This window comes from Chlamydotis macqueenii, chromosome 1 (assembly GCF_036417535.1).
Source record: "Chlamydotis macqueenii isolate bChlMac1 chromosome 1, bChlMac1.mat, whole genome shotgun sequence".
NCBI lineage: Eukaryota > Metazoa > Chordata > Aves > Otidiformes > Otididae > Chlamydotis > Chlamydotis macqueenii.
In genome coordinates, this window is record NC_141556.1 from 151,664,088 (window position 1) to 151,677,182 (window position 13,095).

Below are 13,095 nucleotides of genomic sequence, written 5' to 3' on the forward strand. Positions count from 1 at the left end.
AAAATGTGACATTTAACTGTCACTTGTAATTGCTAATTTCATATACAATCAGCAATCTAAAAAATATCCAAAATAAAAAAGTAGGGTTTTTCCAGGACCATTTAATTTGACTGCACAAAGTAAAACTGAAGTGCTTACCCCTGAGGAACAGGCTGACACATTTTATCACAGATAGAGAACAGAGTAGAAGGATGTCAACTTTAATTCAGAACTTCTTTTTAATGGGTCATATCTTAAAATTTGACTGCCCTTTTCCACTTTCACATCTTTCAAAGTGTACCATTCACTGGAGCTTTAGGGTGACAGAAAGCTTTTCCCTTTTCAGAAAGGGAAATGGTGCAATATTCTGGGAATGGACTGAGGACACGGGAAAATTCAGTTTGTGACTGGTCTGGCTGAGCTGCCCACCTCCGGCAGGTGTGCCACCCCAATGCTACTTACTGTTCTGCCCCGGGTGCTGGCCTCCCTCCTGGACTGCACCCCAAGCACCACCAAAAGTCTTGGCTTTTTCTTGGTGCAGGACAGGAGAATTTAGGAAGTCTCAAAAAGTATCCAGGAATAGGAAAATAATTTCCAACAACCACAAGGACATTTAGCTCACAGCCAAAGAGGCCAAGCCCCAAACAAGATCTCAGTCTTGCTGCAGAACACTTGCCCTCACCGCAGGTCCTTCAGTGGTGCCTTTGCGTCTCTCACAACAGAGCTGGAAAACTTCTCTGTGTATGTTTCCTTAACAGGCCAATTCCCCCCCATCTATTTTACTGCATACAATCCTCTGTAAATAAAATAGCATTATTTTCATAGTTTGGTTATTTGTGTTGATGGATGCTTAATACAGAAAAGAAAGACCAGCTCAGATGTCATCAAAAGTGGCAGGAGATTCCAGATAGTGGAAAAAAAACTCCTCTGAAAAAAAGGCTTTCGCAGACAACTACAATTTTTTAATTTACTGACCAGCAAAAATCACTATGTCCAGTTCACAATGATTTGGGGTTTTTTAAAATTAGAATATGAGATAGCAAACATATACAGATCCCATCTTTTTTTTCCATTTAATATTCTTCACAGAAGACACTACTTTCACTACTTTGAGTAGTCAAATTAAATTGATTTTTCCTGGGAGCTGGTCTGCACAATATCTTGGCAGATTAGGGAAAATGACTGCTCCTCATTTTACAGTTTCTCTGCCTTCATTATGGTAAAGCTGTCAGAACGAAAAATGTCATCTAGGCTTCTTTACATTATAAGCTACATCCAAACCACCATTTCATGCTTTCCTGGAACAGAAAGATTGAATTTTTGCTTTAATAGCCTTCTGAAAGTACTGCTGTTAGTTTTCTTGAAGGACCACAGTCCTGAGTAGTTACCGTTTTTGAAAGAAAAATGTAAGCACGCATATATACATTTTCTTGTTACTTTGATTATGTACTGCTGTTGCTTTTTCTTATTTCCCATCCTTCACTCTTACAGCTATTTCCAATCCATACCAATTGATTCTTTTGTCAGTGACAAGCTTAATGCAATGCTGTTTATTTTCACTTTCTTTGCATGTACAATGCAGTAAAAAGAAGTGCTTTTTGACAAACCATCTGTTACACATAAGAGGTTGCATGGGCTTCAATTTCAATTTTCTTTAAGCTTTACAATGTCTGGATACTTAAAAAAATATCTTTTGAGTTGAGTCGATCACAATCGCAACCAAGAGCTGGCTCCATAAATCCACAAAGGTTAACAGAGGGACAGGCTCATGAAGAGACTTATCCCCTGAGTGCAGTACACCATTTCTTATTCAGACTCATGAGACATATTTGTTTCTAACACTACATAGTGCTGTCAGGTCAGCTGCACAGTTATTGGCAACTAATAACCTCCAGGATGCACAAACTGGTGTACCAAAATATCTTCAACACTGGTATTCTCAACAGTTGCTTTGTAATCAAGCTGTTCTTGCACTGTATTCTGTTGTCCATTGAGTCATATAATGTTTTATGAGACCTAAACAAAGTTTGAAGGGAGGTTTCCACAAAAATTCAGGTTCTGTACTCTTGCCGTTTCTCAAGTTCTTCAAGTTTCTTTCTGCAAAGTTGTGCTCTCAGAGCTCCTCTCTTTATGAGACCAGTTTTAACCAGTCATTTTCATTTACTCAATCCTTCAGCTGCCAGCTCCCCCCCTAGAGACTCAGCAGAACATCAGTGCCATCTTGTCCCACACTTCTGCCACTTACCCATCTGTGTTTACTCATCAGATGTAACGACCACATCAAACTGAACTGCAGCACAGAGTTCCCCCAAAAGCTCAAGAGCTGAATGCCTATTAAACACAGCTGTACAACTTGGATGTGCTGATTCAAAGGGCATATCTACAATGCTGGTTTTGGTTCAGGTCCAGTCAGGTGTTATTTACGACAACATTGAAAAAAAATATGACATCATAAAAAAATTCAGAAGTACACAAAAATTTCCAAGAAAGTAAAGGAAAAATACATTAATCTATCCGACAGCATCTCACACTATTTCATTGGATGTGGTCATTTATTTGTCATAGCACACAATGCTTCTGTATTATTATTGTCAGGATGTTAGGCCTGGAAAGGACTTCAAGGAAAGAGAGTTATGGTGCTATATGCCCCCTTTCAAGACAGCAGATGTAAAATGGACCAGTGTCCAATCATGTTCCTGTATACTTCATGGCAATGCCTGAATCTCTGAAGGAGAACATTTGGATCCTCTTCACCATTCCCACTTGCGTATTCAAGAGGAAGAGCATTTTCAGAGCCGAATGCTGTCAATGCAGAGCACAGATGAGCAGCAGAGAGAACAGGGAGGGGAGAATTATGAAATGCAATTTAAAAGCTGTGATTCCGAAGAGTGGCATACAGAGGAAGCTTGGGGATGCCAGATACCATGCACTGGAGGGCCTGACTTGAAACCTTAGCTATAGCACACCAACACACATGAAAGGGAAAGCCTCTTTGGTCCCTGCAGGCTGATCTGCATTAGCATCCCCATAAGAGCCATTTACATCCTCCAAGATCCTGACTAACCCTTCAGAGAAACATTAAGGTAATAGTCACCTTTGCATCTGTGGTTATTGGTACAGTTGTATCTGCCATTGCTGGGATCACCTGCTACAAAAGCAAAATCACTAAGTAAATTTGGCTGGAGGGTTCTACTGGGTAAAACTAAAGAAATGCATAAAAATAAACAACCTAGCAAATAATGTTTGAAATAATGTTATCAAATACAGAAGTTAAATATTCTTTATCTATCCAAAAGCACAATGTTACCTGTAAAAATTCTTATCCTACTTCATCTTTCTAAATACCAGATTCCTCTTCACTGTCACATGTATGTGCGAATGGGATGCGTCAGAATTAGCAGTGATGTGGTAGTGGGCTTCAGGAAAACAGGTCCCTAAAAGTAGTAGTAGTTATGCTATTAGATGTTTTAACTTGAATTTTATTGCTTTCATGGGATTAGGCAGCATGCTGTTCAAGGAACTGCACTGTTTGCTTTACAATAGAATAAATATTTTTGTATTAATTTTCTAGGTTTTTAAATGTGTAGAGGCAATAAGTAGGGGTAGGATAGGATTCGGAAGACAAATAATGAATAACAGCTGACATACAAATAATTATTTCACTCTACTTTCCTTCCTCTCACCCTGACATCTACAAAAGAATATTTAAAGACTATTTTCTCACGGAAAAGACAGTATCTGCCTGCTGTGCCCACCTCCTCAATCCCCAAACAGGCTCAGATCGTATCCACAGAGCACATGGACTATTCTAATGTAGTATTAGTCACTTACAGCACCCAAAGCAATTAAATTCCATGAAAACTTCAAGTCCATTCTAGAGAGAAAATTCTTTAAAAAGATATACCTCAGCAATGACAGGCAACATTATCTATGGGGGGAACACAGTAAGGTCTCAGATTCAAAGGTTTTTTTAATACTCATGAATGCCAAATGCATTCATTGCCAAATGCAAGGGGCCTAGAGTCTAAACTTTATACATATTTCATGTGAACAGTTGCCTCCTTTTAGAGAAGAAATGGAGTTTATGAAACATTTTAAAGCCTATTTTAGCAGGCAATCCCACCATGGAATCACTGCCACATGTCTCTATAATATTTGACAAGCTACAGCCAATGCTTTGTCAACACGTGTTAAAAGTGTTTTTCCTATGCAGTGTAGTTCTTCTCAGTACTGTATATTATTTTTCCAGTTTATATGGGAAACAGCTTCACTAACAGAAAGACAGTCACAAATGTGACTTGTACCTCATGTATTTGTTACCCAGGTACACGCATGAAGCTATGTTAAACATACCTGCCAAAAACGAATCTAATTCTTTCGCAATACTTGCTTAACAGAGCTCATCTTTCTTAAAGTACAACAACACAAGTAAGTTTTAAATTAGTTCTACCTGATTAATTACAGCACCACACTGTTGCACAGATTTGCTTTTGGCTCGAACAGCTGAAGCTAATCATAAGCATCACTAAAATCTTCTAACACAATATATGAAATCATACTCCTCTCACAGCCAGAACAAGAGTGCTAATCTGTGAGAACACATACATGTATCCCATATTGAATTAATTAAATAAACTCAAATAAAACCAATGTCCTGCCAAAATCCTATTAGGAGGCAAATGTACCAGCAATTCCTTTCAGCAGCTGTCTGATCCTCAACTCCAAAAAACAGCTAAGACTGCAACAATATGCACACGCACACAATAGCACGGAGCTTTAAAAGGCAAGAGGTTAAAAATAAGCGTTTAGAAAGCTAGATGCTGTCTGTAAGTAAATACATATTTTAGACACACACACACACACACTGTCCATGTTTAGGCTTGTAAATACCAACCTTTCTTGTTGTTCTGTCCGAAATCCAAAGCATGTTGCACATCTCCTTTGATCAAGTGTTTAATGTGAGAATAGCATAAATGACATAGCATTTAAGAAGCAAATATAGTAAACAGGTCCAAGTGTGCATGTTAAACTCTTCTCAAATGCATCAAAATTGACAGGCTCTGTGCAGTGCATTTAGCTTTTGCAGTGAATTTGTTTCCAAGGAAACCAATAGCTGCAGATGTTTTCCCATAGAACAGGGAACGAAAATTCAGCAGTGAGATTACTCATTTACTCAATATTATATTCACACATTTTTTCTGATCAATAACAAAATATTCCTCAAAGTCTGTTAGAAGACTAGACTGCACTTAAAAAATAAAAACAAAAAGGAACCTTCTCGACACATAATCTTACTGAACAGGTGTTGTTAAAGGAAGCACGCCACCTCTAAATGTTTTTCCTCTTTGCATGATGAGACTGAAAGGATAACGTGACCTGCCTCCTCTACTTTGCCTCCTTTGATAAAAGTGGGCCAAACCCACCCTGTATCATGAGCTTTCGTCCTAAAAGGTGCTCCAACAACTCTGCAAGGCCCCAGCTTCCAAGGAACAACGCTGACTTGGAGGGGCTATAGGAATGACTATTCTTACCATACGGCACAGCTTTGCACAATTGTATTGCACTATAGAGATATTACCATCACTGACACAATTTATGCTTCTTAGTCTGAGAGTACAAAATATAAATATTTACTAAAACCAAAACAGAGATGCAGGGTAGAATATTCACTTTCCCTGCAGTTCTTCCACAGGACATAAAACCTGTAACTCAAAAGTTACACACACAATGCTTAGTTCTGATTTATGCTGCAGATTTCCAAGCTGATATAGATAAATGTAAACAGTATGGTCACTGCATTTAAAAAAAAAAAAAAAAAAACCTAGGCCTCTTTTCTCTGGATAAGATACTAGAATATTTACCATACCTTCTGAGCTCTGAAAGCTTTTTTCCCCCCTTGTCCTCTTCCAGTGTTACTGATTCAACAGCAACATCTACTGGGCACAGAAGGGCAAGATTCAATTTCTTAAAAGAGATTAAAGGGGCCAGGCACAGTAGTAGAAAATACTTACAGCATCTGTCTCTGGATACATTGGCATCCCAGTCACTGCAAAACCAGAACTGAAAAGAACATAAAACTTTTAATTCTGCATTTGCTCTCTACTGACTCCTTCAACAGGAAAATAAACTCAATTAAAAAGACAGACAAAAGAATAGCAGTGACTTCTGCTTGTCATTTGGAGACAAAATATTTATATTCTATTTTCTAAGAACATTAGATACACTGGGCTCACAGATCCATTTGACAGGAAATCTGCCAGTGAAAGTATTCAAGCAATCTTCAAGTTCATGCAACGAAGAGGTTTATCATTCACCCTTTTGCTCTTTAAATCTATTTTCCCTATTTGTTAAACAATTACACAGATTAAAAAAAAATAATAACCCAAAAAAATACACACACAACAACCAAACCACACAGCAGTGACTACTAACCAGCCAGATCAGACCAAGCAGTTGCTCTTCAAAACTCCATGCAGAACAAGATAATCACATGTGAACCTATTAAACGCTAAGAACAAGAATCCCGAAGGATTTCAGCCTAATAACACCCAGCATGTCCCTTCCATAATGAAATTTACTGGGGTCTAGATTCCTTACATGGAGCAGAGGAAGAATTGAGGCCTTGTGTGAGACACACAGGATAATCCACATTTCTGGCAGGCTCCATCTAAGCAACCCAAAGACAACAACAGAGGGGTAGCTCAGCTCCAGCCCTCTTTCTGCAGAGACTGGTGTTTCATCTGCCTGCTGAAAGGCACACACGGTCAGGGTTCACAGTCATAGCCCTTGTCTGGCTTTCGACATCTACACAATCCTTCTTTTAAAACGCAATCAGATGAGAACAGAATCCCTACTCCAAGCACGGATTATGCATTACATACATCTAAAATAATCACTTGATATGAATGCTACTGGAAATAGAGAGCAGAACTCAAGACTCCCATTTTACAAGTTAGGACCTCCATTCCCTCAGCAGGGAACCCAATTTCCCTTCGCTACCACTCTCTCTGGTCAAGTGAATCTTGACTCCTTCAGGACAGTGTCTTCACCAAGGAAGAGCCCAGCAGCTGCTCAGCTGGGCACCCACCCTGCCCTCTGGGCTGAGGATGAAACCAAAGAGCGCTCTCTTTTTCTGGGCAAGTGCTCCTACCAATTCACTATGATGTGTTGGGAACCCCAATGCCTCCGTGTCCAGCCTGCTTAAAGCTGACCATCCTACCTTTTGAGAAGTTCAGCATTCTGGGCACAGGTAGCAGCTCAAGAGCACGGCACGCACCAAACTGCATACAGCCTTCTCAAGAAGGCACCAGCTCTGGGCAAAGTCAATGGGAGCCATCAACACCAGGTAGCTCAATCCTCACCAAAGAAATTACTAAAAGAATTACAAAGAGAATGAGGGACATCCTTTTGACCTAAACACCTAAATGTTACTAAAGTCCCCCGAACATCGGCACTGTTCTCTCCCGTACGCTGTTGGTGAGCCTTTTCCTTTGTAGCACAGTGAACAAAAGCCAGCCCAGCAGCTCTGCTGGAGCCCCACCAGTTGGTAAAACGGGAAAATAACCCAGCAGCTCCCTTTGGGACCAGTCCTGGCTGCGCACACATACGCTATTGTGATACCTTCAAGAACCCAATTTATAGCCTTCCTATGTAAATGTGTTTTGCAACAGTGAAAAGGGCAGGCATAGAGGATTTCTATGGAATGAAATATGCCAGGGAATGCAATACACCACATCATATTATTGCTCAGAGTTGAAATTATAGAAAAGCACACTACAGCACACAGATGGAACAGAAAATTTCAATATACAGTATGATTCTACAACATATAGTATATGTTCTGAAATGAAAGGTGTTTCTCAAAATAAGCAATAAGGGGGGAGGTGGGGGTAAACCAGCTTCCTTAACATGTGTAATGGGGCCTTTTTGCGGTACTTTTCCCCTACTCCTTTGACTGCAATCCCTGCCCATGCGGGAAAAGAGACTTCTAGGATTTCTCCTGGAAAAAAAAAAAAACCTCTCCTTAGCAGATAGAGTGCTAGTGAAGAGGACTTTAGGCATCATTAAGAGAGCTGACTGCTTCTAGTCCCACCAGTCTTGTTCCAATTGGATTTTTTGGGCAAGTCCTGATGGCATTACAGAGGTCCCCAATACCTTCTCTGCACTTACACAACCTCATGCATGTATCCACACACCTTACTGGAAACAGAAGCTGCTGGCAAGACTGCCTGTTTTTTCAAGCACCTGCTCCCCACCTCACAGAAACTTCAGCAAAAGCAACATTGATGCGGTTTCTCTGGAACCTTCACCTTTTGGACAGGTCTCCTTGGCAGCAGTTAATCCCAGGAAGCTTATTTTCCACTCAGTTCATCATTTTCGGTGTAGCTGTTTTTCCCCCAAGATCCCCCTTGGATCAAGTCACACGTGCCACAGGGCTACCACAGAGCCTTCCCTCCCTCCCTCCACACTCTAGTAATTAGCAAAAGTACATTTCCCCAGGTAAGCCTTTGCAAAACAGGTCACACAAATTTGACAGCAGAAAGCTTAAACTGACAGACTCAAGATGTAATAGCAAATTTATTTCCCTCCTCTCTATAAAAAAGGTTGTTTAGTAATGGCCAATGGAAAATATATGAATCTGTTCAATAATTAGTTTAGATGACATTTTAAGATTACAAGCAATAATCTAATTATGTGCAACAAATGATTTTAAAGAATCACAATTTTTTCTAATGTACCTCATGATCAATAAATAGAGGTAAGCAGATCTGACAAGCTGAGCTGAGAAAATTAAACTGCTCCCTAAGTAACTGAAATTGCATGTCCAAATTAAATAAACTCTCTAGCCTCTAGCAATTAAAACAAACACAGTAGCATCTAGCTGGAGGAAAAGGTTTTCCTTTGCCTGCTTGCCATTTAACCAATTCCAGTCAACTCTAAACCAGCACAATTTTCAACAGCAAAGAAAGCCAGCCATATCAGCATGCATCTAGTCTGCAGTTTGTACCTGTGAATAATGAACAAAAAGAGTTCCTAGGGAGTTGTCTATTTTCAATGGCAGGAAGATGTCTATGCACCTTACTTGTGGACAGAAATACCTGTTGTAGCTACAGCAAAATGCAAAAATAGACTTGGAAAAAAGAAAACCCAAAGCCTTAAATAATTTATTTCATTATTTTCCAATATTTCAGTTATTAAAGCTCCCTCTTCCTATGTAGTGGTGATTTGACTTTCTAAACATGCAAATAGGGTGCACTGATTAACCCCAGCAAATTCGTGCATTTGCATGAAACAGCCCTGAGTAATTCCTCAGTGCCAGAGGAAACAACTGAACCCATCATCTAATCTGGGTATTGGCCAGAACAGAGGCAAAGCAATTAATTTCCATGACAAACAGTCCAGCTGGAAGCCAGTGAGTCAATCTAACCCACTGCTTTTTGCGCTACAGATGTGCAGGTGATGCCGAAATGATATCAAGGCAGCATGTGAAACCTCGTAGCGCAGACGGTTTCCATTGCACCTATGCAAGACCCAATGTTTACATTCACAACTTCTCCACCTTCATGGCCTTAGGAATGAGTGCCAAATCCAGCGAGCAGTCTGCTGTTACAGAAGCAGAGGCGGCAACAAGCAAGGAAGAACTCTAAACTTGCCATGCGACTGCTCTTCATTACAAGGGGCACATCAGAGGCATGAGATGTCTAAGGTCATGCACTACGCTGTCAGAAGAATAAGCCAGCTTCTATAATAGAAGAGGTTTTTTTCCTGTTCAGATATTACAATCAAGTAGATTTACAAGGATATCCACTGCCTGCAGATGCAGAAAAATGGGATTTACAGAATGCCTAATCAGGTTAGACATGTAACCCCTCCTGAATTTCAATTAGACTGCTGCTGAGGCACTTTTCCAATTTCTTTGGAGCCACCTGAGGCACCAAAAGCACAAAGGTACTCATGTCAGGGACTAAACAGAATTGACAAAGCCTTCCTACTTTAGTTTCAGCAAGTATCTAATGTTTCACCTGGCATAAGAATATCTGAAAACTGAAACATGACTTAAATCAAAAGAGAAAGATTCATTACATTCAGAGGTATCACAAAAGATATTATTTTTCATATTAAACAATGTTATTGCTTTTTCTTCTCATTAAATGGTTATATATTTCAAGTAGATTATAAACAAAAGGATATCTACAACTACATAATATTAAAATATATAGAGCCAAGAAATTGTATTAACTTTCACTAGCTTAGTGTTGCTAAAGAAGAATTTCATACCTCCCTACACAACATAAAAATACCACTGTGTGAGGTAACTCCAAGTTTCAGTTTGCATGCATCACATCTTACCGTGAAAGTGTTCTGCAGCACCTCGCAGAACAAAGCAGGTATAGATTCCCCCTAGCTTAATCTTTAAAAGTCCTCGTTTCTTTGTACAGAGGGTTGGTGTTTGCCTCTCCCTCGGCAAGGAGCTCTCCAAGCACGGAACAGGCGGCGAAACGAAGGCAGTCAGGCTGGCAGAACTCCAGCTATACCTCCCAGGTTCACGTGATCTCACAGCTACCAGGGAACCTCAGCCAAACTCTTTCTGAAAAGCAAAATACTCTCTAGGAAATGGGAGAATAGAAAGGGAAAAATAACACATGCTGTGGCTGGGCTGCTTATTACAACAGAAAACAGGGAAAAAGTAGAAGGAAGTGCAACAATGCAGCAAAGGTATTTCCAGTGCCCCTAATACACCATTAAAAGTTGTGATGGATCAGTATAAGCCACTGCAGCACACAGTACTCGGAATAGCTCCCTAAAATCTTTCCTAACTGGGTTCAGGGAACTTGGAAGAAAAAATTAAATATGCTTTCGTGCCTTCACTGTAGCTGCAGAGGGTAGCATAGGTTCCTCAACTTTATCTTAGCATGTGGTTAAAAAACAGCAGGGGGGGGGGGGGGATGGGGTGGGGAGAGAGAGAGAGAGAGAGAGAGAAAGAGAAGGCAGGAAAGCGAACACCACTTGAACCAAAAATGCATCAAGTGTGGCACTGAATTACAGATATGTATGTGCACATATACATACACACACTCTGAATTTTATTGCTGACATTACTGAAATACCTCTCCATAGCTCATTTTTAGCTGGCAATGCCTTTTTACACTAATGGGGCTTTTCTGCTCTAAGTTCTTTAACCGAATGCTGCTAGCTGAACAAGAAGTTATTTTTATGTATTCCACATTTGTTGTAATTCCCAGGAAAGAAGGAATTAGAGTAAGATGTTTAATATTAATTTCGTTTAAGAGGCTGGTTAACCTCCATAGCTTAAAAGTCTTAAGACGAAAATCCTGACAAGACTCCTACTGATTTTAATCAAGCTGGGATTTTATTGCTCTATTACTCACAGCAGCAACACAGTACAGATGAGATTCACCATGCAAAGGTTTTCTTTTCCATATTGTTAGATAGATTATTCCAACTGGCTTTAAATATGTCTCATTTTGCGAAGCTAAACTCATAAGAATTTGCCACATTCCTTCAGTAGAAATTCAGTTTTAATAAAAAGCAGCTTTTTCAACTAACACATAAAAACATTGGCTCATCAGCACGTGCTGAGGCTGATAGCAGTCCTACAGTGGCCAGTAAATGAACAGGTCTGAAAAGACATTTGTTTATAAAACTGAGTTCCACTGTAAGCAAATAGCCTCAAATACTGAGAAGTGCTTATTGTGCACACATAATATTTGCTGTATCTTACTGAGACACACACTTCAAGTCAAACAAACTACTAGTACCAAACAGAAAGCTCAGCATGGATACACTTAAAAGCTCCCACAGTAAAATCCAGGCAGTCCTTTAGGGACAACCCACTGCCACCAAGCAGCCAAAGAAAAGCATACAGCAAAACAAATACTTTTGTCTGACAACAGTTACGGTGATCCCAGTCCGTACATAGTCTGTTCATAAAAAACGAAAATAAATCCTAAGTCTCCCCCTCCTTGAGCATTACGACAGTTACCACCAGGGACAGCAATAGCTCCCAGCTCTGTGCTGGATCGTGTATCACTAAGTGGCTTGTGCATTACAGCTTAGGGACTCCTGCCCTACTTGGCTTCTTTTTAAAACCAAAAAGGTCATGGACTATTTAGCATCTGCACGGACAGGCTGAGCAGCCTATAATGCCATCTTCATTCCACAGAAGATGTACCAATGCTGATCAGACATCAGCACGTTGTTGTCACTTCCATGAAAAAAAGCAGTATTGTTGCAGCTGCATATGGAATTCTAACACAGAAGAAATCTCCGACTGTCTTTTGGTCTTAACTTGACTTTTTTTTTAGTATGCCAACAGCCTCTTCAACAATACTTGTTATGATATTCATAGCCTTATTTTCTACATATACCCCCTAGCTGTATTAATCTAGTTTATAAGTAATCCCTTGAAAAAAGCTTTTCATCAAGTTGTTACTTGTGGTATGGTGTAATGTAGACAGCTTTGCAAATTAAAACTAAAATTCTTGTGAGATATTGAGTATGATAAATCTTCTTAGAGAATATAAAAAAGTTACAAGAATCAAGGAACCTGACAAATATATTGCATAAATGGAGGATTTCTCCCCCTAAATGCACTGGACTAATCCTGGCACTCTTCTAGTTACCAATAAAAGCAGCTTCTAAGACATCATTTTAAGTTTCTTAAGTTTCTTCTTTCTTATGTTTTAAGATTTTTAAATGGTATTTGTAGCCATCAAAGATTAGAATGGACTTGATCCAAACAGTATTACCTGTTGTTTTTCTGAAAAGTCACTTACTTTGAAACAGTATAATAATTATAACAATGAATGTCTACAATGTTTCCCTCACGTTACTACTGAAATCTCGTATTTTTACAGTTGTGACTGGTGGGAGCAAGGGGCTCATGAGTGTAACTGAAGTTATACGCTGGGTTCAAAGTAAATCGGAGTTACCAGAATGTACAGGTGTTTAAGAGACAGCGTGTTGGGTTTTTTCCCCGCTCTGGTACAGGTGATCAGAGGTCTTGATAATGTCACCTAACCACGCTGTTCCAGACAGTGATGTTGTAGCAGGTATACAATTCAATCAAAACTCTCAGCTTCAGTAATGCCATTG

The 13,095-nt window shown here is 39.7% G+C and overlaps 1 protein-coding gene across 4 annotated transcripts in view; it reads right to left on the reverse strand.

The window, feature by feature from the left end:
• MCF2L (MCF.2 cell line derived transforming sequence like) overlaps window positions 1–13,095 on the reverse strand; it is a 155,357-nt gene that overhangs the window by 138,136 nt on the left and 4,126 nt on the right. The window contains exon 1 of one of the 4 annotated variants that reach the window (XM_086770304.1): window positions 4,874–4,937. The exons of the other annotated variants lie outside the window; for them this stretch is intronic. The gene's annotated coding sequence lies outside the window, so the exon portion shown is untranslated. Of the gene's footprint in view, window positions 1–4,873; window positions 4,938–13,095 lie in introns of those variants that run through there. 4 annotated transcript variants of the gene reach the window in all.